Here is a 16465-nt window from a genome sequence, read left to right as displayed (position 1 = left end):
CCCTATAAACAGGAGAAAGCCAAGTGCACGTGCCTCTGTGACCGTCAATCAAGCCAGCTGCAGGTCCTCACTGTGACTCTTTCCAACCTGTTTGCATCTCACATCAGTCCCTATTTGCAAGAGACTTGCTGCTGTAGCTGAATATAGTCTTGATGATTTTCAGTGAAACATAATTTACACCTTCTGCTGCTTCCTTGAGAAATCATTTCCCCAGGACTGATTAAAAAACAGACCAGCCACCTAGAGTAACAGGGCACCCTGACCATGCCCTGGCACTCAATTCAGAAGCACCGCGGAATGGCACTCGAGTTGGCATCCTCTAAAGTGATCCTGATGCGAAGAACTGACTCATTTGAAAAAACCCTGATGCTGGGAAAGATTGAAGGCAGGAGGAGAAGGGAACAACAGAGGATGAGATGGCATCATCCACTCAATGGTCATGAGTCTGAGTAAACTCTGGGAGTTGGCAACGGACAGGGAGCCCTGGCATGCTGCATTCCACGGGGTCACAAAGAGTCAGACACGACTGAGCAACTGAACTGAACTGAAAGTGATTCTGATGGGCAGAGAAGAGGGTTGGCATTTAGTGGACCGAGAGACTGCGCTTTTCAAACTGTCCCCCAGAGTGCTCAGGTTTCTTGGAGGAATCCTGGGAGTCACTTGAACAGGAGAATGATCAAGCCATAGTCCCTGGAAGAGCAGCACTGTGTCAGATCCCAGGAACCAGCACCAGAGAACCCCAGGTCTGGGAGACGCAGACTTCAGGCCAGCTCCAGCTCCCCTGCCTCCATTCATGCACCAGCAGTCATCTTCTTGGACCAGGGGCATAGTCGGGGCAAAGGGCTCAGGCCAGAGCTGGCTCCACAATCTCCCTGGAATGACTGGTATTGCTTTGGCCAGGCTAGTCCCTCCCCACATGCTGAACACACTCGAAATGGCTCCACAGAGGACCCTGCACAAAGGAGGAAGAGGCGTGGCTACAATTTAATTCAGAATGTTTTCTCCTCAGGGAGGCAGAGGAGGCAGGTCTGAAATTCTCAACAACACCAGGCTCTCCACAGCCACGCCCACCACAGGGCTCCTTGAGGGCACGCACAGATCAGGTCTCATCCCATGGCTGTCCGTATGAACCTCCAGAAACCTTAGCTCCCTGTCTCTCTGATCCCAAATTCCCAGATGGTGTGCATCAGTCATCTGGCCCGAGTGGCAAGTGAACAATTAAAAGATTCACACTGATACTCCTTTTTTCCCTGAAGACCAGATTATCTCCTCTTTTCAAAAGAAGAGTCAGAAGCGGGAAAACAGGGACTTCTCTGGTGGTCCAGCGGTTAAGACTCTGTGCTTCCAACTGCAGGGAGCACAGGTTCAATTCCTGGTCAGGGAACTAAGATCTTGCATGCTGCTCAGAATAAATAAATAAATAAATAAAGGTTAAAAAAAAAAAAAAAACCCTCCCTGCCCTCTCTGTGGCGGGTGGGGGGAGGGAGCTGTCGTGAGCACAGAAAGCAGGCTTTCTCTGTGCCTGGTTCATGGGGGAATGCAAAGAGGGGACAACAATGAGCAGAAAGCCCTGCAAGTGCTGCCAGAGAATCAGCTTATGGAGCCAGGGTGGAGGGGTACAGGGCACAGGCAGAATCTCCCACTACTGTGCTTCCGTTCTACCTGCAAAGAACCTACAGCAGCCATGCTCAGAAATTCGGCAGCTGGCTGGCCGAAAGAAGGAATAGAGGGCCACGTAGCAAACACATCAGCTTGAAAACATCCACGGGTCCTGTGACCCCCTCACTCTGAGCAGGACCCTACCCACAGGCCTCAGGAGGCAATCTTCTGCAAAAAAAAACCTGCCCTTATAAGTGGGTTTATCTGCCGTAGGCTCTAAGATAAAATTCCCCTGGACTGCTGACCTCCAGCTAAGATTCTAATCTTGGTCACTCCCAGGCAGGTTTATCACATTCAGAGAGAATCCGGATGGGAGGAGAGTCAGACAACTGTGACATTTCAAGAAAGGAATTTCTGGCTTAAGTTTGTGGTCGAAATGCACCATGACAAAGGGTCCATCCACAGAAAGGCAGTGATCCTCCTGTAAACACATCTTCAATGATGACCTGAAACCTGACGGAAAGAGACTTAACTTGGAAGAACCAAGATGGAAACTGAATTAAGGTGACAAGAGCCAGAGAGACAAGGTCTCCATCAGAAATGGTGACCAAGAGGTTTGAACTGATGCTCAGGGAAGCAGGTTTCTTTTACTAAGAAAATAATAGCCAGAACCCTGAGTGATAGATGGCCACAAGCACATCCGGCTCCCTGACACCAGGCTCTTTGCAGAGCACTGACATCAAAGGAGACAACTCTAACTTGCACAACGATCCTCTGATACGGGTCTTGCTATTCAGTCGCTAGCCGTGTCTGACTCCTTTGCGATCTGTACTGTAGCCTGCCAGGCTCCTCTGTCCATGGGATTTCCCAAGCAAGAATACTGGAGTAGGTTGCCATTTCCTTCTCCAGGGGGTAGAAGGGAAGTAGGATTGTCATTTCCTTGGGAAGGAAAAGGTTGCCATTTCCTTCCCAACCCAGGAATTGAACCCACCTCTCCTGCATTGGCGGACGCATTCTTTACCACTGAGCCACCAGGGAAGCCTGACATGGGTCTTAAAGACATAGAAACTAAGGTCCAAGGACAGGAAAGCGACTGGCCCCAAGTTTCGCACAGCCAGTACTCAAACCCAGGTCAGATCAGCCCTGAACACCAACACACCAGAGTGTCTACAAACTGAGGACACTCCCATTCTAAGACTCCAGAACTGCTGCAGAAAAATAGAGCTGTCTTGGAAAGTGAAACAGGCCCCAGAATACTGGGGTTGTTAGTTTTTATGGGCTGGGTTATTTAGTATGCTAATGAGTGGGAAGAATATTCTAACTATCTTGGAGAAGGGGCAGGGATTTCCAGGCATTGGGGCACTGCCCATCTTGGCCTTTTATGGTCAGCCTCAGAACTGTCATGGCATCTGGTGGCATGTCATTAAGGTGCTAATATATTACAATAAGCATATAATAAGGCTTGAGGTCTATGACCCGGAAGTCAAGTCATCCACCATCTTGCGCCAGAAGTGGAATCCTCCGCCATCTTGGGTCTAGTAGGTTCTGACTCGTTTACCTCACATCCTCAACGGCTGTATCACTCTTTTAAAGACCGTGCGTGCCCTCTTCCCTCCTGTTTCAGGAGGGCCTGGTATGGCTTGCTGTGCATTATATACAAGGTGACAATCTTACTTCCCAGCTTTGCCTATACAGAGAAGTGGCTAAAAACGTGACCGGGAGGGGAGGCAGAGTCCAGGTAGTGAGGGGACGCATAAGCAAAGGTAAGTCATGTTATATCAGGAAGACAAAAAAACCCAAGGAAAGTCTTAACCAGGAATGTTCCTTGGCCGAACTGGCTAGAGAAATCACCACGGCATTTCTACGGAGAATGGACATCACCAAGGGACCAAAGGCAGAGCCAGCGCGGTCAGAGGCCAGGGCAGTGATCCAGGCAAGAGGAGGCAGGCCAAGCGCAGAGCCACGTAGACCTGAGGGCTGCATCCAGGGGCCGTGGGAGACGCCAGCTTTACGGCACTAACTCCATCTCCAGTTCTGAGACCATCAGTTGTTCTAAGCCCCACAGCAACACCTTCAGAAGAGAATTTCCCATCCAGGCCCTTGAAACAAATCTTTCTGTGGGCCCAGGACCAGCAAAGACGAAAAGGAACGCCTAAATCCTTCAGCAAACTCCGACACGTCACCTCTCCTGACATTTTTCTCATTATAAGAGCCTCTTCGGGGAACGTCTGAGCACCCAGAGGCCCATCAGACCCAGGTAAGAAGCAATTAAGACTAATTAACCCAGCCTGAGCAGCAACAACCATCATGCAGCAGTTTCCAATAAACCAGAACTGGCCAGCGGCTGCAGCTTCACTTGCTTTAAATAGTAGGATCTGGGTCCTGAAAAATCCAGAGAAGTGCTCTCCGGCAGTGCTTCTAAGAGTGTGGGCCCCAGACAAGCAGCATCTCCTTGTCAGACCTTTTTAAAAATGCAGACTCTCAGGTCCCACCCCAGACCCTCAGAATCCAAATCTACATTCAGTAAGAGGCTCTGGTGACTTCTGCCTGTGGTTCGGAAGGCCCTGACCACAGGACTGCAACCAGGGAGCCCTGTACTTGATCTCAGAGGGGCCCAGGGAAAGAGGGAGTTTCCTCTCACCCCAGCAGCACCCCCATCAATGGAAGTCCGGTAAAGCGGTAGCTCTCAGTATTGGTCTTGGCATGATCCCCAGAACATGGGGGGGTGTAGACTCCACTAACAGTGTGTACAAGGTACCTGGCTACCTCACAGGAGCCCTAGGAAACTTACGCAGATTCTGCAACTGGCCCAGGGTGTCTCAGGCAGCAGGGTCTGAGTCAGGATTTGAACCCAGAGCTGCCAGACCCTGACCCTGCACTCTTCAGCCATTTGGAGGAGGTTCTGTCCCTGCCCCTGAGCAGAGTGTCCACACTGATGGTAGCCACAGGGCTCACATTCCAGCCCACAAACCAAACCACACAACACATCCAGCATCCCCTTGGAATGGGATCAAGTGCCTTGAGATGTGGGGACATGTTTTTCCTAACACATTGGTATCCGGCAAGACCACCCTGGGCTCTCTGTATGCTGTCAAGTTCATGCATGCTGTAGTTAAGACCCTGGGCCTACCATTCAGCTCTCAGCCACCTCTCTTCCTTACCTAGCCAGGGTGAAACATTCCCAAGCCCCACCTCCAACCCATGATGGCGATCAAGAGACCCCTCTGGGCAAATAGGAACACCAGATAACACCCTCCTGCCCACCATCCTACCTTTTTACCATCTTCAAACCTCTCAGATTAAACAGACTCAAATTGAGGTCTAATTCCAAAACCTGTGTTCTTTCCATGACCCTATGTAGTCTTCCATAACCCATGAAGAAAGAAAAGTAAACTAAATCCAATCTAATTCCAGAATTTAATCATGGCTTGCAAACTTAAAAACCCCTTAGGGCACTCAAATGCTTTCCTACTCAAATTGAGGCTCAGAGGCCAGCAGCACCTGGAAGCTTGTTAGACAATGCAGAGTCTCAGGCCCCACCCCAGGCCCACTGAAGCCAGATCTGCATCTGAACAAAAGCCCCCTTGATTTGCATGCACATTAATATTATAAGTGCTGGCTTAATGTCCTACATGGTATGTTGCACAGGTGGATTCCATGTGCCCACAGCAAGCAGGAAGCCCCAGGCATCCAAAACCTTCTTTATAAATACAAAAATACTAGACTGAGTACAAGATTAGCTGGTAGAGATGCTAGGAAAGGTTGAAGGCAAAAGGAGAAGAGGGCAGCAAAGGATGAGGTGGTTGGACAGCATCACCGACTCAATGGACATGAACGTGGGCAAACTCCAGGAAATAGCGAGGGACAGGGAAGCTGGCATGCTGCAGTCCATGAGGTCACAAAGAATCAGACACGACTTAGGGACTGACCGACACCATCATCAGATGAGTAGATTTTCTGTGAAGTATGTCCTTGATTATCCAGAACTCAACAGTTTCATTTTTCACTTCAAACACAACAAAAGCTTGTAGCTATTTATCAGTAAAACACTTGCTAAATGAGAAGAGTGGCCTCCAACTTCCTATTTCTATTTCTACTTTATATTATGAATCAAAAACAAATGACACTCTTCCATGAGCCATCGCTAAAATAAGGAGCCTCTGTCATGATTAAATTAGGACAAGGATTCATTTCTGTAGAAATTTTAAAATATCATCTCTGAAGAGTTTTTACAACTTAATTAGTTTTTTTGTTGACGAATATGGGAGTTCTCTGTGCATCTGACAAGCAAATGAGAAGAGTGGAGAAATGAAGGCATTTGAGAAAGAACAATGGATGCAAAACTTCTGGAAAGGCTTTCGTTCCAGTAGAACAAGTTGTGAAACTGAAGTTTTTTTTAGAGAAATCATCTGCCAGAGTCACCTAGGGGGGCTGGCACATCCCTGAGGGCTCCCAGAGAAGACCTTGGCTCCAGGCCTCGACTGTATCCACTGGGCCTTGCAGAGAGCCTAGCATACACAGTAGGTGCTCAAATATAAATATTTGTTTTTGTTGAACCAAACGTTGACAGATGTATTTACCGCAAAGAAAAAAAAAAAATCACAGGAAGTCTGGGATCAGGCCAAGTATCACTAGTGTGCCCAGGAGCATGGCAAATGCCAGGAGAGCTTGGTGGAGGGGGAGCTGATTTGAAAGAACAGTAAGAGCTCATCCTGGTCTCAGTAGCTATGGGCCCATGCTGGGGCTGAACTCCAAGGGAGCCTATCAGACACACAGAGTCCCCGGCCTAACCCCAGACCTACTAAGTCAGAATCTGCATCCAACAACATCCAGAAACCTTGCTCTAGAGGTATCAAAGTCAACTTGAGAAGCACCACTCGGTATGGCCATAAAATACGGAGACTGAACTAGAACAGAAACAGAGCATCCCCCTGAGTGAAGACACACCCTGGTGGACACCAAAGCCGTCCATATACATGCAGCTCACTCCTCGTCTCCTTCTGGGCACCGCGCAGGACTACATCACCCCACCCACTTGAAGTGAGGTGTGGCTGGGCTTTCATCAATGACATCTGAGCACCAACGCCATGTGCCACTTCTGGGAAGAAGCTTTAAGAACCAGGTGCTGTTGGTCACCCCGCAAGATCCAAGACCCTCATCCTGGGTCCTTCCTGGAGGGTCTCGCTGCCACCAACTGACTTGCTATAGACTGGCAGTGTGAGAAGAGGCGAACCTATATTGTTTTTAAGCACTCAGACTTGGGGACTGTTTGTTACAGCAGCATTCCCTAACCCATCCTGACTGACACAGCACCTAAGCCCCCAATGCTGCCATCTTCAGAACATCTGTTTCTCCCCGTTGAGAACAGCTCAAACACATCATGACTTGAGGACCTCGTTTTAAACCCTGAACAGCATTACTTAACTCAATGACCTTCTACACTCTTCAGACTTCACTCCATCATCTTATTTTCTCCTTTCCCCAGATTTCCCCATGTATTTATGCTTCTATCTTACTGTACCGTATGCTTTTTGGTAAGCTGCTTTACATCCTTTTTTCAACAAGGTGACAGACAGACAGTCACACATACAGACACACCAGACTTGGCTCCAAATAAAATCTGGCTGTTTCCAAAAAAACCAAATGCACCGCTCGAAAGACAAAGATTTGCTGTTACTAAGGATATCTAAAAGAACATGGCCTTGGGCTAGGCAAGTACTCCTTCAGCTGGGTCTTTGCACAAAAGGATACATCAGAGAATGCATGGGACACAGTCTCTGCTTTTAAAAAGCAGTTCATTCTTGGAAACACCAGCTCATTTTGCCTTGTCATCAGGTGAAATCTGAACCACGCTAACTCCATTAAAAACACTTAGCATCACTGACAAAAATGTTTTATTTTTCAAATTCAGCTGAACCCCTTTTGCATGGGTGGCCTTGTGTGAAGCACAGGTGAACCTTGTTTTAACCAGTTCCTCCAGGTGGGAAGGTCGGGTGTGGCCAATTGAGCTATAACAGAAACAGGCTGCAACGGGTATTCTGAGGCTTATGGCTTGATTCTTCCTGAGTCCAAATTTCTATATGTGGAATTGCTGGGGCAGAGGGCACATACATTGTTATGGTTTTAAGGTGTATTGCCAAATTACACTCTGGGAAGCATATGACAATCTTCCTACACTCTAGCAAAGACTCATTCTGTTTTTATGTTGACGCTTTTCGTTAAAGCTACCTTTTCCAAAAAAATTACAATTCTTTGATTACTAATGAGACTGAATATGCTGATGACTTTGCACATCTTTTATTATGAAGTGTCTATCCAAGTTCCCTGCCCATTCGCATACTGATGTGTTCCTGTTTCTGCTTTTTGGGGAAAAAAAAATTATAAAAGTACTTCCTGCATTAAGGACATTAACTTTTCCCCAATTTTTATTTGCCTTTTAGCTCATTTTTGAAGGAAGAGGTCTCTGGTGGCAGAGCAGACGATTCGTGGATGAGGAAAATACCATAGAGTACATCACAACAGTCCTGCAGAGGTAAGGCCCCTCACGTCCCCCGTCAATCCACTGGCAAATTCTTCTGACTCAACCTGCAAGACATATTCCAAATCCATCCCCTTCTCTCTCAGAACCTCCACTCCCACCAACCTGCTCCCAGCTTTCGAACTCATCTGCTTGCTCCTGTTCCTGCCCTTTAAAATCTATCCTCCACACTACAGCCCAGGTGAGCTTTCCAAAACAACTCAGAGCATGCTAACCTGTCAATCACACCGAAAGCTACGAACCACTGAAAAAGAAAGGATAAACAGGGAATGTGATAGAGGTGCTAAATGTTGCTATCATGTTATAATATCTGCTATCAGATGAACAGGCTGTATACCTTAATTTTACACAAGATGACAGGTCCAATGTAGTCAATGAAAAGAAACCATCTGTAGCTTGAAACCGGCCATGGTGGGAGTATTTACATCCCAGAAATTGGCAGATGCTACAAATCAGAACTTCCACCCTCCATCCCCCAAAGTTGATCAATAAACATTTACCAGCACATCATTGGAGGCAGAAGAAGCTTCAGAGAGTGTCAGAGAATGATACTCCGATTTTGTCCACCCAAAAACCGCTGAGAAGGAGCAGAGGGGGCTCCAGATAGAGGGACCCTTCAGACAGGAGATTGTCTCTGGCAAAAAGAGTATGGACGGACAAACAGAGAACCACACAGGAAAGCACAGGTCAGCAGAGGCCCAAAGGACACGGAGGAACAGCTGGGCCCTTGGAATGACGCTGTTTGCAGTTAAATTCCCCAGAACATAAATGCAAATCTAGGGAAAGGCAAGAACCTCAAATGCTTGACAGTACCTTTCTTTCACTGTGCAGAACAGGTACATAAAACATAAATTCATAGAGAAAAATCAAGTTACATATACTGTAGGGAGAAGGAAAGTAACTATCCAACTTACCTGCCTCCCTTTCTGCCACATCCCAAGCTTGTCCTTGCTCTCTAACCATTCTGGAATATTCTGGTTCTCTCATATCTATCAAACATACTCCTCTCTAAGGTTATTTGCATTTGCAGAACAAACACTCACATCCCAGATCCTCATGTGCCTGGCTCACTCAGCTCTTTGCTCAGATATCCCCTCCTTGCAGAAGCTTTCTCTGACAGTTTCTGGAACCCCCCTTCCTGTACCCTGCACCCCTAACTTATCACAGTACCCTGCTTTAAAATCATATATACTACTATAAAATCAGATATATATATATATTTATTTATTTATTTATTTTTTGCTAGTTTACCATCTCCCCAACTAAAAGGTAAGTTTCTTTTCTATGCCTTTCGTTGCTTCACCTACAGTAGCATTCACAGTCTATTGTTAGGCACTCAGGGATTGTTGAATGAATGATCAACTTCTGAACAGGGATTGGCAAACCACACACAGCCCAGAGCTAAGGAAGGGCCTATCCATCTTTTTTTTCTGGCTGTGTAGGTCTTAGTTTGGAGAAGGCAATGGCACCCCACTCCAGTACTCTTGCCTGGAAAATCCCATGGATGGAGGAGCCTGGTGGGAGGCCGTCTATGGGGGGTCGCACAGAGTCGGACACGACTGAAGCGACTTAGGAGCAGCAGCAGCAGGTCTTGGTTACAGCACAGGGAATCTTCACTGCAGTGCACAGACTCTCTAGCTGTGGCTCGAGAGTAGCTGCGGCATGAGGGCTTAGTTGTTCCTTGGCATGTGGGATCTTAGTTCCTCAACCAGGGGAACCGCCTAGGTGGTCCAGGGGAACCTAGACCACCAGGGAAGTCCCTGGCCTATCCATCTTTAAATAGTTGAAAAAAATGAAGCAAAAGAGAAAAATACTGCATGGCACAAATTCAAATCCCAGCGTCCATAAATAAAGTTTTATCAGCACGCAGCCACACCCACTGGTTCAGGGCTCCTCTCGAGCTGCTTCGTGCTCCACAGGCAGGGCTGAGTGGCTGTGACAGGGACCATATGGGTGCTCTCACAGCTTCTCACTGTCTCCGGCGCACTGCACATCACAGCACCGCAGCTATAACTTGAGGATGCCGCTTGGCCCACAAAGCCGAAAATGTTTCCTGGCCCTTTTCAGAAAAAGTCTGCCAACACAAGCGAAGAAGGAGAAGGCTCTGAGGAACGTTTCTAAGGGAGAACAGACCAGGCTTGCACTCAACCGAACAGGAGAGGAAAGGTAAGAAGGGGTAGAGTCGGGTGACACTGGAGAGATGACGGTGACATGCACCGTCAGAGGGTTCAGAGGGTGGGGGGAGAAGGCACTTAGAGGAGCAGAGAGATTAAAAGTGTAGTATGGACATGTGACATGTGAGTCCCTGGGGACTGAGTCTGGCTACCAACTCAAGAAATGAGGGGAATGCAGTGAACCAGGAAGTTAATCTCACAAAATTGATCTTTATCAGATGGGAGGCAGGAGAGACACTAAATGCAAAGGAAGAGGTGGGCGAGTCCTCTGAGGAATCCATGCAAACCTGGCACCACACACCTGTCGTAGCTGAACCTCCACAGTGTCACCCATGCTCTGATGCTCCAAGGGACAAGCCAAGCCCGCCAGCTGGCCACCACTTCTACTTCTCTCCATGGGAATAAGCACCACCCAGGCACTTCCCTGGTGGTCCAGTGGTTAAGACGCCACACTTTCAATGCAAGGGCCATGGGTTCGATCCCTGGTTGAGGAACTAAGATCCCATATATAGTTCAATCAAAAACAGGTGAGGGCAGGGAACACTATCCAGCAGCCTTGCCATTGCAGGCAGAGCGGAATCTACTTATTTTGCAATTTTAAGTGCTGGGGACCCGTGCTGACATTCTGTTAGAAAGCTTGTCATGTGGCTGCTGGGAGTAATAAGCGGGCAAGCTGGGAGAACCCCAACCTCTGGATAAAAATCCTAACACCTAACTTATATCCAAGCTTTCCTGGTTTACCAAACCTTTTCTTTCACCAGCCAGGTAGGGCCCAGCATCCGTGCTCGTAGACAAGGTCAACCAGGCTGTAAGATAAAAGCTGGGCTTCTTCGGGCTGGGAAGAGTACAAGCAGGTCAGCATCTCATTCATGTTTCTAACTGGTAATGGACTCCGGGGATTCACGTGGTGGTTAACAGATGTCAGGGATTCCTGCCGACTTGTTGCTAAGGGAACTTTTGTGAAGATGCCCCGAATCCAGAGAATCCACAAACCCTGCCCACCGCTTTGAAGTCCCGAGGGGGTGGCCACTTGACCAGACCTGCACAGAGCAGTGAAGGGGGGAATGCTGCTCAGGAGCAGAGGCAGAGGGTGGGCCGTAGGTAGAGTTTCACACAGCGGGAGCCACAAACGCTGGCCACAGCCCCCAAATCAAAGGGCAGGATGACTTTGTGAAGATGGCAGAAAGCACCTTAATCTTTTCAGTCACAATCACATGCTCCGCGAACCACCAGCCCTAATTATTTCTTTTGTGGAGAGAGCTTATGACTGCCTTGAAAAATACAGGCACGAGGAACAAGGTCACACCCATTTTAGGTAATCTCCATGTTACAAAAAGAAAGGCCCTGTATTAAAACCAATCTGTGCAACATATCGAGCATCTACAAGATGTCAGGCAGTTCGGATGCATGATGTCCATTAACAACCAGCACCAAATAGCCCCAACTTGAAAAAGTTGGTTTGTCAGTGGCTCAGGAGACAGACCCAGGCTTCAGGCACAGAAAAATCTGGTTTCAAATTCTGCTGCATCATTAATCGCCATTACAAAGAAATCCCTGGCATCTTTAAAAACAAAACAAAAAAAACAAAACATAAAAGGATGACGATGGAGAATTTCCTAGCAGAATGACCAAGTCTGTTCATTTTACCTCCCCGAAGCTCTCTCATCCATGTGACCTGGTATACCTTCCCCTCTAACGGATCATCTGTCCCAGGTATTCTCCCTAGCCTTGTGAGGTAGCCAGTCTGCAAAATGGCCTTCAGTGAACCTTGCTTCAGTGTCACACCTGTACCCACACCTGTATGAACCGCCCTCCTACCCTGAATCAGGGACTGGCCCTGAGACTCACTTTGCCCGTGAAACCTGGCAGAAACGACGCGCCAGGTCTGAACCTGAGCCTTAAGAAGGCCTGGCAGTTTGCACTTTTGCTTTCTTGGAAGTCAGTATGTCAAAACTCCAGCTGCTCTGCTGCAGAGAAAGGCACCAGAGGATGAGACACCACATTAGAAGCCACATGAAAGGCACCAGATGGGTGAGTGAATATGCCCTTCTGGAGGTTCCAGCTCAGCGGAGCCTCCATGACCCCAACTCTGGCCACCATCTGACTGCAAATGCATGAGAGACGCCAAGACCAGCAGAAGAACAACCCAGCTGAGCCCCATCAATCCACAGAAACATGTGCCATAGTAACAAACAGTTGTTTTGTGACACTAAGTTTTGAGGGGGCTTATTTCACAGCAATGGATAAAATATCCCTCATGATCCACAGCACAGCCCACTTCCCCAGCCCAGCATCTCTCCCCCCCAGCAACATTCTGTAAACTTCTGCAACACAATCACCTGAACCCAAAATGGGAGAACAGGACTTGGAGAGAAGGACGTGCAAGGGTGACCCTCTGCAGCCAACTAGTTTGACTGGCAAAGTCTCATATTCCGTTACTATCTCTGAAGTCCAGGCCTTGCAGCCAGATTGTGGATGCTGAAAACAGCACCTCGCTCAAGGAAAGCTCTATTGTGTGTGCATTCCAATCTTATTACCAGCCCCCCAACCCCTAGGATTAATCCCCAAAACCTCTAGAGGTTTCTGCAGATGCTTTACAGTACCTTCCAGATCCTTAATTCTCTCCATTCAAGGTAAGAGCATCACCTCAGCTGCTCCTCAACCATGTCTCTCTAAGCTCCTCGAGCTCTTTGTGGTGGATCAGACCCTCAAGAAAGATGTTTCTGCTTGCTTTTATCTAAAGTGAAAGTGAAGTCGCTCAGTCGTGTCCAACTCTTTGCAACTCCATGGACAGTAGCCTACCAGGCCCCGCCGTCCATGGGATTTTCCAGGCAAGAATACTGGAGTGGGCTGCCATTTCCTTCTCCAGATATATCTTCCCAACCCAGGGATCGAACCCGGGTCTCCTGCATTGCAGACAGACGTTTTACCGTCTGAGCCACCAGATCCTCTAGGCTTTTATCTAAGGGCCTTGATAATTCCTAGGCAGCTGTGCATCTTATCTATTACGCCTCCTCCCTTTTCTGGGAAAATTGGCTCCCTCCGCCTGTCACCCTCTGGAAGGCTGCCCCATCCACTGAAGAGTGGGATCCCTGTGACCAGTCCCTGCCTACCAGGGCCCCCCATCTCTGCTTGGCGGAGGTTTTCCTGGAAGCCACCCTTTGGAAGCCAAGTATGTGCAGCCCATTCCCTCATTTCCTTGGGGTCTTGACCAAAAAGATTTCCCCAGGAACCAGGACCTCTGTCAAACTGGCCTCTGCTCAGGGGCTCACTGGCCACCAGGGCGGGTCTTTTGACCTCCCTGTCAGCTCTCAACTCCTCTCAACGGGGTGTGCTTCCCCTTTTTTTTTTTTTTCCACATGAACAAGGAGGAAATCCTTGAGGCGTGTCTATCTTGCACAGACGGCTCTCGATCTTTGGCACATTTTTGCCAAGATGGGGTTTCCTGACAGCACTCTATCAGAACAAATGGTGCACTGGGGTGGGGGCTAGGCTGTGCATCCCCCCATCTGAATCCTGCCTCAGGAGCCTAGTGTAGCCCCTTCTGTCTGTACTTATATCCCCAACAGCTCCCCTGGCCTTCTGAACTCCATGCCCCTCTGCAAGCTGAGTGCCAGGCACCCCACTAGCAGAGGTTTACCACCTCTAGTACCTACGGGCTCCTTCTCTGGCCCCCTGGTTTCAGCACCAACACCTGGCTGGCAGTCCTCCAGACCCATGATTCCCTATGCTGGCCAGTCCACCACCTGCGACCCCCTTGCGAGTTCTGCATTCCCTAACCCAGCCTATCTTTGGGGACTCACTGCAACCCAGGGGAACCTACCTGCATATCCTCCATCTCTACTAACCTCAGCCTCGAGGTCCAGGCCTGCTCATGTATGAGGTTCCCAGATACAAAGACCCTCCCTGTCAAAGCTGCATCTGCTTTTCCCTGAAAAGAGTCCTAGGACTCAGGCCCACTCCTCCCTCCACCTGTGGGAAACACAGCTGGCTCTGAGTGAAATCAAACATCAGGGTTTGCAGGAGAGCTTCTCAAGTGGGTAGGAGCAGCTGCCCTCACCGTAGCCCCAGCATCTCTGCCGCCCCTTAGGGACGCTGTCTCCGGCAGGCTGACCTCAGGAGCTACACAGACCCTTCACTTGCCTTCTGGTACAGTGTGACCCAGGATATTGAGTTTAAAAGAGACAGAGGCCCAAAGGGTAATATTCAGCCAGCTGAGCTGCTAACCAACTACTCCTTGGCTGACTGCCTTCACCTTTTTCATTCAATTTGCCTGCCTACAAAAATGGGGATAGCTCCTTCCCCTTCCCAGGGCTGTCAGGGGAACTGGTGACAATGCATGGACCATACCTGGTGCCTAGCAAGTGCTTAACAAAATGGGAGCCCCTCTCAGGGTTACTGCTCCCTCAGATGGGTGCTGGTCTGAAAGCCCCTTAGGAGATAGGAGAGTCTCAATGTATATACCACAAACTGTGACCAACACACCCACAACTGTCCCATCTGATCGTTCTGTTTGTCCCCTGGGTCTGATTCACCCTCCCTTTCCTCCCAGGAAGGAAAAGCAGAGCCACTTCACTCTCGCTAACACAGTGGACAAACCCTCCAACCTCACTCCCCACCCAACACACAGCTGGCTCAGTCCAGCCAGGGACGCTCCTCACCGGACATCCAACAGCCAGATTTCCACATCAGTGTTTCCTGGAAAAGTGTGGCCACCAGAGGACTCTACCACAGGAGCCTCTCCCAGGGCTTCTGGAATAGAAACAAGGAGGCTCCAGATCTTCATAAGGGGCCATTCACTTGCTTTCTTTCACACCTGAATCTCAGGAAGGCAGTTAGGAAAGCTGAGAAACACCTGCGCCCCCCCTACGCTGCCTGGCTCTCAAATTACAGAACCAAGAAGGTTTCCAAATAGCCTCAGTGGACAGCCCATGAAAGCTCCTTCCAGCCTCAACTTTGCTCAAAGGCTACTAAAGCCTCATAGGAGGGATTTTGTTCTCTGGACCTGAAAGAAACATCACTGTATCTCTATGAGGCCAGGCTCGATTTCTGATACTGTTTCCAGAGGGTTTTTCTCAGGCAAACTCACCCATAACCATTCCACCCCTATCTGGCTTTCTGTCTGTCTTTTTTGAGTCACACAGAGCATTTTCAGTCAAAATTTGCTACTTTGTTCTTTGTGAAGTAGGTCGGTGGGGGGTGGGGGTTAAATTATTAATCAATTCAATCTCTATGATTTGGACAGTATTTTGACAGAATATTTCCGACGACTCACAGTCTTTGCAGCAATCCTGGGGTCAGGCTGAAGGGGACGTCCTGTAAAACCACCTCCCACCCCCCACCAAAGGACTTTAGAAACTTCGGATCCCACTCAGGCTGTGACCATGAGCTCAGCGATTAGAGGACAGCGAGGCCTCCCAACTGTCACCCAGACAATAAACAGCCAGTCGACTTGGCTCAGCAGGTCCTGTGAAACCTGGGGCCGGGCCAGGACCCCAGGACAAGCCACTTTCCAGGTTCTGAACCTTGACCTAGGGGAGCTGGGCCAGGGGAGGGGGCGCTGGCTGGGGGCTGCGGCACCCCCGGGTCAGGCCTGCTGACGGGGCTCGGGCTGGTAGCCAGCCAGGCTCAGCTGACCAGTAAGTGGACGGCCCGGAGGCAGCCGGGGAGCTGACCCGCCGCAGCACAACTGTCCACGGGTCGGCAGGCTCGGGGCGCCGGGGCCACTTTTCACATCCCGATCGTCTGCACGTCTTCCCTAGACCGCCGGGCTCCGCAGCCCTCCGGCGGCCCCGGCCACCGCCGGAACGCGCCCGCCCGCTCCCGAGCTTACACTGGCAACAAGTTCTCGCTTCCTCAGGGCGGCCACGATGTGCTCGAGAGGCCCGGCACGGGGAGCGCTCGGGGGGCGAACCCCGCGCTGCCCACGCCCCAAGGGCGCACGCCGCCTCCACCGCCCACAGGAGCGCGCGGCTCTGGGTCCAGCGCACAGAGGCGACCCCCCGGGCTCCCCTCCGGCAGGGGCGGCTCCGGCCTCCCGGGAGCAGGCAACAGGTACGCGAGCGCGCCGGCCTCCCAGCCCCGGCCCTCGCCCCTTACCTCCAGCAGCTGCACGTAGCTCGCCGGGAACCAGCCGCGGAGTCCGTCCTCCTTC

General features: G+C 49.8%; 1 protein-coding gene across 1 annotated transcript in view; it reads right to left on the bottom strand.

Annotated features, from left to right (window-relative positions):
* GAS7 (growth arrest-specific 7) overlaps window positions 1-16459 on the bottom strand; it is a 208531-nt gene extending 192072 nt beyond the window's left edge. The window contains exon 1 of the mRNA XM_010843192.1: window positions 16411-16459. The gene's annotated coding sequence lies outside the window, so the exon portion shown is untranslated. The remainder of the gene's footprint in view (window positions 1-16410) is intronic.
* Between the last annotated feature and the right edge of the window lie 6 nt (window positions 16460-16465).

Source organism: Bison bison, unplaced genomic scaffold, assembly GCF_000754665.1.
Source record: "Bison bison bison isolate TAMUID 2011002044 unplaced genomic scaffold, Bison_UMD1.0 scf7180017864180, whole genome shotgun sequence".
Lineage (NCBI taxonomy): Eukaryota > Metazoa > Chordata > Mammalia > Artiodactyla > Bovidae > Bison > Bison bison.
The sequence above is the reverse complement of the archived record's forward strand: the minus strand, read 5'-3'. Positions and strand labels throughout refer to the sequence as shown.